Raw genomic sequence first — 13266 nt, 5'->3', positions numbered from 1 at the left:
GAGGGCAGTTGGATGGTAATCAGTGCTCTGCAGACAAAATAAAGCATGGACACTGCACTCCAGCCTGGGCAACAGAGCGAGACCCTATCTAAAATAAAATAAAATAAAATGGAAAAAGAATTGAAAGCAGGGGCCAGGTGTGATGGCTCATGCCTGTGATCTCAGCACTTTGGGAGGCCAAGACAAGAGGATCATTTGAGCTCAGGAGTTCCAGACCAGTCTAGGCAACATAGCGAAACGCTGTCTCTACAAAAAAATAAAATAAAACTAGCTGGACGTGGTGGTGCAAGTCTGGAGTCCCAGCTACTTAGGAAGCTGAATTGGGAGGATTGCTTAGGCCTTGGGAGGTTGAGGCTACAGTGAGTCAAGATTGTCACTGCAATCCAGGCTGGGCAACAGACTGAGACCTTGTCTCAAAAAGAAATAATAATAATAATAATAACAATAATTGAAATCAGGAGCTCCAACAGGTATCTGTACACCCCTATTTATGGTAGCATTATTCACAACAGCCAAAGACAGAAGTAGCCCAAGTGTCCCTCGATGAGTGGCCAGCACAACATAGTACAGGCACACGGTGGGGTATTATTCATTCAGCCTTAAAAAGGAAGGAAATTCGGGCACATGCTAGCATAAGGGTTTATCGCTACTGGAAGGACACTATGTTAAGTGAAAAAAGCCAGTCACAAGAAGATAAATATTGTATGATTCCACTTACATGAGATACCTAATGTAGTCAAATTCTTACAGACAGAAAGTAGAGGAGTGGTTGCCAGGGGCCAAGGGGAGGAGGAAATGAGGAGTTATTGTTAAGTAGGTGCAGAACTCCAGTTTTGCCAGAAAAAAAAGAGCCCTGCAGACTGATTACACAGCAATGTGGATGTCCTTTACACTACTGTATTATGCACTTAAAAATAGCTAAGATGGGAAAATTTGTTATATGCATTCAACTATATTTTTATTTTTAAAATTAATGGTTAAAATAGTACTTTTTATGTTGTGGTATATTTTACCACAGTTTTTTAAAGACGTTTTTAACTAAAGCATAGAATGAGTTTGGGGGTGGCTATTTTATGTAGGTTGATTAGGAAGGCCTCAAGAAGAAGAAGTGAGGGAGGGCCCTGTGGATGCCTTAGGGATGCGTGTTCCAAGCTAAAGGGACAGCAAGGACAAAGGCCCTGAGGCCAGGCCTTTCGGGCAGGGCATGGAGGTGGCCCTAGGAGCTAAGAAAGGAGAATTCAAGTGGCTGAAGATGCCGCCAGAAGGCAGAGAGTGGTGGTGGGAGATATAGGTGGTTATAGGAGCTTTGGTGCTCTACACACACACACACACACACACACACTCTCTCTCTCTCTCTCTCTCTCTCACACACACACACACACGTACACTTAATTGCTAATTGCTTTCACACAACTTTATCACAGTCAACTCACACTCCAACTCCTCTGAGCCCTCCCCACTAGACACCCGCTTCAGGAACCAAGTTGGTAAGAGCTATGATTTAGCGCCCTCTGGTGGAATTACATGAGAAGTGCCAAATCCAGATAACTGCCAAGATTCCCAGGCGATTGAGTGAAGGAGGAGCCTTGGCCACCCATCCCAGGCCCCTTGTTTTCCAGATAAGGAAACTAAAGACCCCAACAGGGGTAGGACTTGCTGGAGACTACACAATGAGCGGACAGCTAGAACCTCACTCCCTGGCTCCCAGGCGAATGCTCCTTTGTATGATCCCAGCTGCTGACAGACAACAGCGCAGACCTCATCTTCCTACCCGCCAGACGCAAGAGGCCCTGGAGACAGGCTGAGCGCACTGCTGTGACCCCAGTTCTCAGGCCAGCTCCAGAGTCTTTGTGACAGTGGCGCGGCAAGCAGCATAGATAACTGCTGCCTCCTAGTCCCTTCCTCCAGCTGGGTAGAAACCATTCCTAGAAGGCTGAGGCTACCACTGCAGGAAGTGGGAGGTGGGAATCAGGAAACAACCTCATTCCTACCCTGGACGCCCTTCTCCAGGGCCCACGCCACATTCTGCTCCTATTGTCAATCTCAGACATAGCACAACTGACCAGCTGCTTACTACCTTAACCACCTCTTTCCCCTCCGCTAATTGCAGTTTCTTATGGGCAGGAGCCAAATCTTCCTTGACTTTCTAGTCACTGTGGGTTATAATTAGAAGAGGAGTCACAGACCGGGGTTCAAATTACAGCTTTCCTACCGATTGTCACTGTGTGATCTTGGCAAACTACTCAACCACTCTGTGCCTCCAGTTCTTCACCTATGCAATGGGCACAGCTTGGCTCAGTTGTTCTAACCATTAGTGACTCTGTCCTTGAGCATTTAGCATGTGCAGTAGACACAGTCATTGCGTACAAGGTACAGAACTAGTCCTGGAGGGGAAGTGTCCGGGAGTTCTTCTCAGAGCAAGTGAGATCCGTGCAGGGTTTTGAATATGCTACAGGAGCTTTCCAGGTCCCAAGGTTGAAAAACAGCTTTCCATGCAGAGGCAATGAAACCTGGAACAACAGGGCGAGGAGATCCCCGCCTAGCACAGAAGCATCAAGCAAGCATGGTGGCATTCCATCAAGTCAACTTAACTAGGCTAGAACTTTGTTTTCCAGACTTCCCTCCCTGTATGATTCCAAATGAGGGCTGTAGGAGAGGTTTAGGTGAGATTTGGAGGGCAGATAGGAAGCATCAGCCAAAATGCACTGTGGGTCCCCGCAGAGCCAGGGGCAGGCGCAGCTCACACACGTTGTTGCTGGTCTGCTGGCTTGCACCTGGGAGCAGGGAGAGGGATGATTTGGCCGTGGGGAGCACAGCCAACCCACAGTTTGACAGGAAAGGTAGGCTAGAGTTAGACGTGGGGCCCAAGGGAGCAAGTCCATTTTCAGTTCCATTTTATTCTATTTTATTTCACTCTTGACTTAAAAAGAGCTCTGGGTGATGGCAGCTGGAAACTGCTGTTCATTGCTCGCTTGCATTCTCACCCTTCAGCCTTCCTTCCAAGAAAGGAGCTTCGGAGCACTGCTTGGTGCCAGCCACGGTGCTGGGAGCTGCGGATGCAAGGCGGTGTCGATCGTTCCATAGTTGTTAGCCACGATGATTCTAGAAGCCTCGGTGGCCCACGTCCTAGTCTGGCGTCCCCACAGGCTACTGGGACTCGCCCTGCTTGGAGGTGGACGAGGAGTTTCTCTGGCCCTGGCTCTCCTTGCCCTCTCCAGCCCAATGTGTGACCCGCTACAGCCACCTGGTGGGCCGCGGGAGAATACAGCAACGATTTCAATAAGCCCCTTATTGAACGTCGGCCAGGACGTCGGCCCTGCCGGGAAAGGAGTCTGGGGCCTGGAATGGTCTAGATTCCCTCCCCCGGGACTTCCCAGTCCCCTTCCCCCTCCATCCTCAGTTCCCTTTAGTAATAGAGAAAGCTGTGGTCTCTCGGCTGATCTACAGTAGGTGAGGGTGGGCGTGGAATAAGACGCCTGCTTCTGCTGCTTTACTCCTCAGGCTATTTCCATTCGAAAATTAATTAGGCAGGGAGGAGACATGAGGCTAGAGCCCAGAGGCAGAGAGGGAAGCGTCCACCGACCCCACCCTGCGTTCCAGAACGTTCCCTCCAGCACAGCGGCTCCCACTAGCTGGGATCCTGGAGGTCCCAGCCAATCCGATGGGGGTCGCGTTTTTCCCGGCCTGGGACGCGTTTTTCGCGGCCGGCACCAGAAGCAGGGAGGGCCCAGGGAGACACGAGCACAGCTCGCCCGAGTGGCGCGTGGAGTCAGCCTGCAGCCGCCTCTCCGGTGGGCGCTGGATCCCCAGAAGCCCCCAGGGGAAAACGGTCTGCGCCCCTTGGACCCGCGCCTTTGCCAACAGAACCGGAACTGCCACGGCGGCTAGGAGAATGTCTTGGACAATGATAATGTCATGGACAACGTCCAGGCCACACAGGCCATAAACCACCACGGGAGCAGCCAGCACCCGGTGAGTAGCGCCGCCCCCCAGCGCCCCAGGAGGTGGGAACCGCGCTGGAACCATCTAGCCAAGCGCGGCACCTTCACGGCGAGATCTGACGGCCCTAGTGGCCCCCATCCTCCTGTCGGCCGGAGACCGGAACCCGGTTACCACCACCTCCCCGCAATTTCTAGTCTCTAAATTATGCTGTCCCCGAAAACAAAGTAACCAAGAAATAATGTGAAAATGTACCAAGAGAGTTTACTATTGAAAGAAGTCTAGCCATCAAATACATGCCTTTCACTAAGCGATGAGTAAATCTGATGGTCTTTTTGTGGTAAATAGAATGTTTGGGTTCTTAGATTATGGTCATTCAGTCAGTCAGCAAACATCTGACTGAGGTTAATTCTGTGCCGGGAGCTGAGAAGACCTCACTGAACAAAATCTCTGCTTTCCTGCTACTTATATTCCAGCGAGGGAGACAAAAAATCAAGTTAAATAAGTAAAAGAGATCGTTGTATTAAGTTGTGGAGTGTGCAAAGAGAAAAAAAAATAAGCAGGGAAAAGAAAGATTTCTAGAGGGATTATTTGGAGAGGGTGGCCAGAAAAGGCCTCACCGAAAAGGGTATATTGGAGTCAAGACTTGAAGGAGTTGAGAGGGCAATACAGGCAGGCAGCTGGCAGGTACAAAGGTCCCGAGGCAAGAACTCCTAGGCCTGGTCCAGGAAGTGAGAGCAGAGGGAGGGAGGGTGAGAGGGAGAGGGGAAGAGGCCCTGAACTGAGAGAGAACCCTAGGAAGGGTGGGAAAGTTGATGCTATGAAGTGACTCTAAGGATACTGGTGTTTATGCTAAGCAAGATGGGAGCCACTGGGGGGCAGTGAGCAGAGGAGGATGTGATCTGACTTGTTTTAACAGGACCGCTCGGGCTGTTAAGGGGTGAGGAGGGCTGAAGAGGTGAGGCTAAATTGAACTTTGACTCTTGCGTCTCTCTCACACCCAATCAGAGAGCAAGTTCTGCCCCCTGCTTCCAAAGTAGTTAGTCCTCTGCTCGAAATCGGCTTCTTCAGGCCACCGTTCTCCATCATATTGGGCAGATCCTTATTTTAAATCAATTTTCTATCTTGATTTAGAAACAATTTTTCTGACTGTAAAACAAACGCATATTCACATGAAAATTGACAAAAATTTAGAAACGTGGTAAAAAGGGAAAAAGCAATCTTTGAGTAAAGAAGGTGGTGGCTTGTTCTGAGGAGGACACAGTGGAGATCATGAGACATAGTCAGAACCAAACGTCAATCTTTACATATAATTTCAATATCCGGAGAGAATCACTGTGGTCTTTCAATATATTTCCATTTAAACTGTGTGGATCATGTGTATTTCCCAGGCATCTGCCACTACGCCTGGCTAATTTTTGTATTTTTAGTAGAGACGGGGTTTCACCATGTTGGCCAGGCTGGTCTCAAACTCCTGACCTCAAGTGATCCACCCACCTTGGCCTCCCAAAGTGCTGGGATTACAGGCATGAGCCACCACACCTGGCCTAAAAACATTTTTAATAGCAATATATTATGCTATCTTATATACAGTTTTTTTTTGGGTTTTTTTTGTTTTTTTTTTTTGAGACCGAGTCTCACTCTGTGGTCCAGGCTGGAGTGCAGTGGCACAATCTTGGCTCACTGCAACCTCCACCTCCTGGGTTCAAGTGATTCTCGTGCCTCAGCCTCTCGAGTAGCTGGGATTACAGGCTTGTGCCACCACTCCCAGCTAATTTTTGCTTATATACAACTATTTAAAATGTTAATGCAAAATAATTTATTCTTCTTACTGGGTATTAGACCTACTTCCATTTTTTTCTTGCTATTTTAAATCCTAAACCTTTCCTTTTTTTTCTATTATTATTATTATTATACTTTAAGTTCTAGGGTACATGTGCATAACGTGCAGGTTTGTTACATATGTATACTTGTGCCATGTTGGTGTGCTGCACCCATCAACTCGCCAGCACCCATCAACTCGTCATTTATATCAGGTATAACTCCCAATGCAATCCCTCCCCCCTCCCCCCTCCCCATGATAGGCCCTAGTGTGTGATGTTCCCCTTCCCGAGTCCAAGTGATCTCATTGTTCAGTTCCCACCTATGAGTGAGAACATGCGGTGTTTGGTTTTCTGTTCTTGCGATAGTTTGCTGAGAATGATGGTTTCCAGCTGCATCCATGTCCCTACAAAGGACACAAACTCATCCTTTTTTATGGCTGCATAGTATTCCATGGTGTACATGTGCCACATTTTCTTAATCCAATCTGTCACTGATGGACATTTGGGTTGATTCCAAGTCTTTGCTATTGTGAATAGTGCCGCAATAAACATACGTGTGCATGTGTCTTTATAGCAGCATGATTTATAATCCTTTGGGTATATACCCAGTAATGGGATGGCTGGGTCATATGGTACTTCTAGTTCTAGATCCTTGAGGAATCGCCATACTGTTTTCCATAATGGTTGAACTAGATTACAGTCCCACCAACAGTGTAAAAGTGTTCCTGTTTCTCCACATCCTCTCCAGCACCTGTTGTTTCCTGACTTTTTAATGATTGCCATTCTCACTGGTGTGATGGTATCTCATTGTGGTTTTGATTTGCATTTCTCTGATGGCCAGTGATGATGAGCATTTTTTCATGTGTCTGTTGGCTGTATGAATGTCTTCTTTTGAGAACTGTCTGTTCATATCCTTTGCCCACTTTTCAATGGGGTTGTTTGTTTTTTTCTTGTAAATTTGTTTGAATTCTTTGTAGGTTCTGGATATTAGCCCTTTGTCAGATGAGTAGATTGCAAAAATTTTCTCCCATTCTGCAGGTTGCCTGTTCACTCTGATGGTAGTTTCTTTTGCTATGCAGAAGCTCTTTAGTTTAATTAGATCCCATTTGTCAATTTTGGCTTTTGTTGCCATTGCTTTTGGTGTTTTAGACATGAAGTCCTTGCCCATGCCTATGTCCTGAATGGTATTACCTAGGTTTTCTTCTAGGGTTTTTATGGTATTAGGTCTTACATTTAAGTCTATAATCCATCTTGAATTAATTTTTGTATAAGGAGTAAGGAAAGGATCCAGTTTCAGCTTTCTACTTATGGCTAGCCAATTTTCCCAGCACCATTTATTAAATAGGGAATCCTTTCCCCATTTCTTGTTTTTGTCAGGTTTGTCAAAGATCAGATGGCTGTAGATGTGTGGTATTATTTCTGAGGACTCTGTTGTGTTCCATTGGTCTATATCTCTGTTTTGGTACCAGTACCATGCTGTTTTGGTTACTGTAGCCTTGTAGTATAGTTTGAAGTCAGGTAGCGTGATGCCTCCAGCTTTGTTCTTTTGACTTAGGATTGTCTTGGCAATGCGGGCTCTTTTTTGGTTCCATATGAACTTTAAAGCAGTTTTTTTCCAATTCTGTGAAGAAACTCATTGGTAGCTTGATGGGGATGGCATTGAATCTATAAATTACCTTGGGCAGTATGGCCATTTTCACAATATTGATTCTTCCTATCCATGAGCATGGTATGTTCTTCCATTTGTTTGTGTCCTCTTTTAGTTCACTGAGCAGTGGTTTGTAGTTCTCCTTGAAGAGGTCCTTTACATCCCTTATAAGTTGGATTCCTAGGTATTTTATTCTCTTTGAAGCAATTGTGAATGGAAGTTCATTCATGATTTGGCTCTGTTTGTCTGTTACTGGTGTATAAGAATGCTTGTGATTTTTGCACATTTATTTTGTATTCTGAGACTTTGCTGAAGTTGCTTATCAGCTTAAGGTGATTTTGGGCTGAGACAATGGGGTTTTCTAAATATACAATCATGTCATCTGCAAACAGGGACAATTTGACTTCTTCTTTTCCTAACTGAATACCCTTTATTTCTTTCTCTTGCCTGATTGCCCTAGCCAGAACTTCCAACACTATGTTGAATAAGAGTGGTGAGAGAGGGCATCCCTGTCTTGTGCCAGTTTTCAAAGGGAATTTTTCCAGCTTTTGCCCATTCAGTATGATATTGGCTGTGGGTTTGTCATAAATAGCTCTTATTATTTTGAGATACGTTCCATCAATACCAAATTTATTGAGCGTTTTTAGCATGAAGGGCTGTTGAATTTTGTCAAAGGCCTTTTCTGCATCTATTGAGATAATCATGTGGTTTTTGTCTTTGGTTCTGTTTATATGCTGGATTACGTTTATTGATTTGCATATGTTGAACCAGCCTTGCATCCCAGGGATGAAGCCCACTTGATCATGGTGGATAAGCTTTTTGATGTGCTGCTGGATCTGGTTTGCCAGTATTTTATTGAGGATTTTTGCATCGATGTTCATCAGGGATATTGGTCTAAAATTCTCTTTTTCTGTTGTGTCTCTGCCAGGCTTTGGTATCAGGATGATGTTGGCCTCATAAAATGAGTTAGGGAGGATTCCCTCTTTTTCTATTGATTGGAATAGTTTCAGAAGGAATGGTACCAGCTCCTCCTTGTACCTCTAGTAGAATTCAGCTGTGAATCCATCTGGTCCTGGACTTTTTTTGGTTGGTAGGCTATTAATTATTGCCTCAATTTCAGAGCCTGCTATTGGTCTATTCAGGAATTCAGCTTCTTCCTGGTTTAGTCTTGGGAGAGTGTAAGTGTCCAGGAAATTATCCATTTCTTCTAGATTTTCTAGTTTATTTGCGTAGAGGTGTTTATAGTATTCTCTGATGGTGGTTTGTATTTCTGTGGGGTCAGTGGTGTTATCCCCTTTATCATTTTTTATTGCATCTATTTGATTCTTCTCTCTTTTCTTCTTTATTAGTCTTGCTAGCGGTCTATCAATTTTGTTGATCTTTTCAAAAAAACCAACTCCTGGATTCATTGATTTTTTTGGAGGGTTTTTTGTGTCTCTATCTCCTTCAGTTCTGCTCTGATCTTAGTTATTTCTTGCCTTCTGCTAGCTTCTGAATTTGTTTGCTCTTGCTTCTCTAGTTCTTTTATGATGTTAGAGTGTCAATTTTAGATCTTTCCAGCTTTCTCTTGTGGGCATTTAGTGCTATAAATTTCCCTCTACACACTGCTTTAAATGTGTCCCAGAGATTCTGGTATGTTGTATCTTTGTTCTCATTGGTTTCAAAGAACATCTTTATTTCTGCCTTCATTTCATTATGTACCCAAGTAGTCATCCAGGAGCAGGTTATTCAGTTTCCATGTAGTTGAGCGGTTTTGATTGAGTTTCTTAGTTCTGAGTTCTAGTTTGATTGCACTGTGGTCTGAGAGACAGTTTGTTATAATTTCTGTTCTTGTACATTTGCTGAGGAGTGCTTTACTTCCAATTATGTGGTCAATTTTGGAATAAGTGTGATGTGGTGCTGAGTAGAATGTATATTCTCTTGATTTGGGGTGGAGAGTTCTGTAGATGTCTATTAGGTCTGCTTGCTGCAGAGATGAGTTCAATTCCTGGATATCCTTGTTAACTTTCTGTCTCGTTGATCTGTCTAATGTTGACAGTGGAGTGTTGAAGTCTCCCATTATTATTGTATGGGAGTCTAAGTCTCTTTGTAAGTCTCTAAGGACTTGCTTTATGAATCTGGGTGCTCCTGTATTGGGTGCATATATATTTAGGATAGTTAGCTCTTCCTGTTGAATTGATCCCTTTACCATTATGTAATGGCGTTCTTTGTCTCTTTTGATCTTTGATGGTTTAAAGTCTGTTTTATCAGAGACTAGTATTGCAACCCTTGCTTTCTTTTGTTCTCCATTTGCTTGGTGGATCTTCTTCCATCCCTTTATTTTGAGCCTATGTATGTCTCTGCATGTGAGATGGGTCTCCTGAATACAGCAAACTGATGGGTCTTGACTCTTTATCCAATTTGCCAGTCTGTGTCTTTTAATTGGAGCATTTATTGTTATGTGTGAACTTGATCCTGCCATTATGATATTAACTGGTTATTTTGCTCGTTAGTTGATGCAGTTTCTTCCTAGCCTCGATGGTCTTTACATTTTGGCATGTTTTTGCAATGGCTGGTACCGGTTGTTCCTTTCCATGTTTAGTGCTTCCTTCAGGGTCTCTTATAAGGCAGGCCTGGTGGTGACAAAATCTCTAAGCATTTGCTTCTCTGTAAAGGATTTTATTTCTCCTTCACTTATGAAACTTAGTTTGGCTGGATATGAAATTCTGGGTTTAAAATTCTTTTCTTTAAGAATGTTGAATATTGGCCCCCACTCTCTTCTGGCTTGTAGAGTTTCTGCCGAGAGATCTGCTGTTAGTCTGATGGGCTTCCCTTTGTGGGTAACCCGACCTTTCTCTCTGGCTGCCCTTAAGATTTTTTCCTTCATTTCAACTTTGGTGAATCCGGCAATTATGTGTCTTGGAGTTGCTCTTCTCGAGGAGTATCTTTGTGGCGTTCTCTGTATTTCCTGGATTTGAATGTTGGCCTGCCCTACTAGGTTGGGGAAGTTCTCCTGGATGATATCCTGAAGAGTGTTTTCCAACTTGGTTCCATTTTCCCCCTCACTTTCAGGCACCCCAATCAGACGTAGATTTGGTCTTTTTACATAATCCCATACTTCTTGCAGGCTTTGTTCATTTCTTTTTCTTCTTTTTTCTTTAGATTTCTCTTCTCGCTTCATTTCATTCATTTGATCCTCAATCGCTGATACTCTTTCTTCCAGTTGATCGAGTCGGTTACTGAAGCTTGTGCATTTGTCACGTATTTCTCGTGTCATGGTTTTCATTTCTGTCAGTTCGTTTATGGCCTTCTCTGCATTAATTATTCTAGTTATCAATTCTTCCACTCTTTTTTCAAGATTTTCTTTGTGCTGGGTACGTAATTCCTCCTTTAGCTCTGAGAAGTTTGATGGACTGGAGGCTTCTTCTCTCATCTCATCAAAGTCATTCTCCGTCCAGCTTTGATCCGTTGCTGGCGATGAGCTGCGTTCCTTTGCAGGGGGAGATGCGCTCTTATTTTTTGAATTTCCAGCTTTTCTGCCCTGCTTTTTCCCCATCTATGTGGTTTTATCTGCCTCTGGTCTTTGATAATGGTGATGTACTGATGGGGTTTTAGTGTGGGTGTCCTTCCTGTTTGTTAGTTTTCCTTCTAACAGTCAGGACCCTCAGCTGTAGGTCTGTTGGAGATTGCTTGAGGTCCACTCCAGACCCTGTTTGCCTGGGTATCAGCAGCAGAGGCTGCAGAAGATAGAATATTGCTGAACAGCGAGTTTACCTGTCTGATTCTTGCTTTGGAAGCTCAGGGGTGTACTCCACCGTGTGAGGTGTGGGGTGTCGGTCTGCCCCTAGTGGGGGATGTCTCCCAGTTAGGCTACTCAGGGGTCAGGGACCCACTTGAGCAGGCAGTCTGTCCGTTCTCAGATCTCAACCTCTGTGTTGAGAGATCCACTGCTCTCTTCAAAGCTGTCAGACAGAGTCGTTTATGCCTGCAGAGGTTTCAGCTGCTTTTTTGTTTTGTTGTTGTTGTTTAGCTGTGCCCTGTCCCCAGAGGTGGAGTCTACAGAGACAGGCAGGACTCCTTGAGCTGCTGTGAGCTCCACCCAGTTCGAGCTTCCCAGTGGCTTTGTTTACCTACTTAAGCCTCAGCAATGGCAGGCGCCCCTCCCCCAGCCTCGCTGCTGCCTTGCCGGTAGATCGCAGACTGCTGTGCTAGCAATGAGGGTGGCTCCATGGGCGTGGGACCCTCCCGGCCAGGTGTGGGATATAATCTCCTGGTGTGCCCGTTTGCTAAGATCCTTGGTAAAGCACAGTATTGGGGTGGGAGTTACCCGATTTTCCAGGTGTTGTATGTCTCAGTTCCCCTAGCTAGGAAAAGGGATTCCCTTCCCGCTTGTGTTTCCCAGGTGAGGCGATGCCTCGCCCTGCTTCAGCTCTCGCTGGATGGGCTGCAGCAGCTGACCAGCACCGATTGTCCTGCGCTCCCTAGTGAGATGAACCCAGTACCTCAGTTGAAAATGCAGAAATCACCTGTCTTCTGTGTCGCTCGCGCTGGGAGTTGGAGACTGGAGCTGTTCCTATTCGGCCATCTTGCTCCACCCCTCCTAAATCTTTCCTAATGGTATTAACAATAGCATCACAAAAGGAGTTCATATTTCCAGTTTTTTCCACTCCAGCTCATACTCTCTGCTGTCACTGGGCTTACTCAGCGCCTCTTCATGTGCCTCCAAGAGTAAAGTCTAATGGATTTAGCTTGGCATTCCAGGGTCTTTGCAAGCCTGGTTCTAACTTTTGTCTTGCCTCATCTGTGGCCCCTCACTGCTCCCAGACACGGATAGCTTTATCCTGCACCTGCAACACCTGCCACCCCATTCCTGCCCATGCAAATCCTATTCAGTCTTCCTGCCTGCTCATGGGGTGAATGACTTGCTGCTTTGTGATGCCTCTAGTATTTTTTCCAGTATTTAGCACATTGGAATGTGATGTATCTGCTCTGCCTCTCTTCTCTGCTGTTCTGTGATTGTCATGAGAGTAGGACGGTGTCTGGTTCGCTTCTTTACCCATTACGCCAGGATAGCACCTGGAACATAGTACATAACATGGGATTTTGTTAAAAGAATGACCACCAGTTAGCTAGAAACATACAAAAGTAGCAGAAACATCCTTGTTTTAAGTCATCAGCACTACTTCCTGGAAACAGCAATGTGGGAGGTATCACATCCAAATCTGACCATGTCTCATGACCTCCACTGTGTTCTCCTCAGAGCAAGCCACTACTACCTTCTTTACCTGAATGACTGTAGCAGTCCCCTAACTGGCCCCGTTTCCTCTCTTCTCCCCCATCCCATCCCTCATTTAGCAATCAGAGTGACCCCAATAACATGATGAAGTCAGATTGCATCTTTCCTCTGCTCAAAACCCTCCAAGTGAGTTCCATCACACTGGACTAAACCTAGGACCTTGCAAAGCCCTGATCTGATGCCTGGCTACCTCTCTGATCTCATTTCCTATTCATCATTCCTTTGCTCACTCCATTCCAACCACGCTACTCCCTGAACACACACCAAGAACACTCCTGCCTCAGGACCTTTGTCCCTGCTGTACTTTCTCCCAATATCCCTGTGGCTGACTCTCATTTCATTCAAATTTCTGCTAAAATGTCACCTCATCAAAGGGGATTTCTCTGAGCACCTCCTCCAACACAGTGCAGAGGACCTACCATGGTCACTCTAAGGTAGCAGTGCCCATCACCTCCTATCCATTATTTTTCTTCATAGCCCTTATTACCATTGCTGTTACTTCAATTATCTTTTTATTCATTGTCTGACTCCTCCCATTCAAATATCAGCTCTATGAGGGCAGAGACTTCATGTGCTTTTTC

Source organism: Macaca fascicularis, chromosome 15 (assembly GCF_037993035.2).
Source record: "Macaca fascicularis isolate 582-1 chromosome 15, T2T-MFA8v1.1".
Lineage (NCBI taxonomy): Eukaryota > Metazoa > Chordata > Mammalia > Primates > Cercopithecidae > Macaca > Macaca fascicularis.
This window is presented reverse-complemented; position numbering follows the sequence as displayed.